The sequence below is a fragment of the Arachis hypogaea genome, unplaced genomic scaffold (assembly GCF_003086295.3).
Source record: "Arachis hypogaea cultivar Tifrunner unplaced genomic scaffold, arahy.Tifrunner.gnm2.J5K5 arahy.Tifrunner.gnm2.scaffold_26, whole genome shotgun sequence".
Classification (NCBI taxonomy): domain Eukaryota; kingdom Viridiplantae; phylum Streptophyta; class Magnoliopsida; order Fabales; family Fabaceae; genus Arachis; species Arachis hypogaea.
In genome coordinates, this window is record NW_027255453.1 from 180,671 (window position 1) to 181,560 (window position 890).

The following is an 890-nucleotide window of genomic DNA, read 5'->3' on the forward strand; positions in this document are numbered from 1 at the left end:
AATTTTAAAAATTTAAACTTTTTAAATTTTTGTTTATTGGATATTTTTTAAAATCTTTATTTTTCAACTTTTTGGTAAAAAGATTATTTTTTTGTTTCAAAATTTAAAAATAAAAAGTTTTCATCTTTTTTTTGTCTTCCTAATATTACTGGACTTTATTTAATTTTTAATTTTCAATAAAAAATTATAATTTTTAAATTTAAAAATTCATAAAAATAAAAAATTTTGTCTTTTCAAATCCTAAATTTTTTTCAAGAACATTTTTTTATTTTTTTATCACCGGATAATGCTATTTTTTCATAAATACAGAATAAATTAATTTTAAAAATTTAAACTTTATAAATTTTTGTTTATTGGATATTTTTTAAAATCTTTATTTTTCAACTTTTGGTAAAAAGATTATTTTTTTAGTTTCAAAATTTAAAAATAAAAAGTTTTCATCTTTTTTTTGTCTTCCTAATATTACTGGACTTTATTTAATTTTTAATTTTCAATAAAAAATTATAATTTTTAAATTTAAAAATTCATAAAAATAAAAAATTTTGTCTTTTCAAATCCTAAATTTTTTTTCAAGAACATTTTTTTATTTTTTTATCACCGGATAATGCTATTTTTTCATAAATACAGAATAAATTAATTTTAAAAATTTAAACTTTTTAAATTTTTGTTTATTGATATTTTTTAAAATCTTTTTTTTAACTTTTGGTAAAAAGATTATTTTTTTAGTTTCAAAATTTAAAAATAAAAAGTTTTCATCTTTTTTTGTCTTCCTAATATTACTGGAGTTTATTTAATTTTTTAATTTTCAATGAAAATTTTAATTTTTAAATTTAAAAATTCATAAAAATAAAAAATTTGTCTTTTCAAATCCTAATTTTTTTCAAGAACAT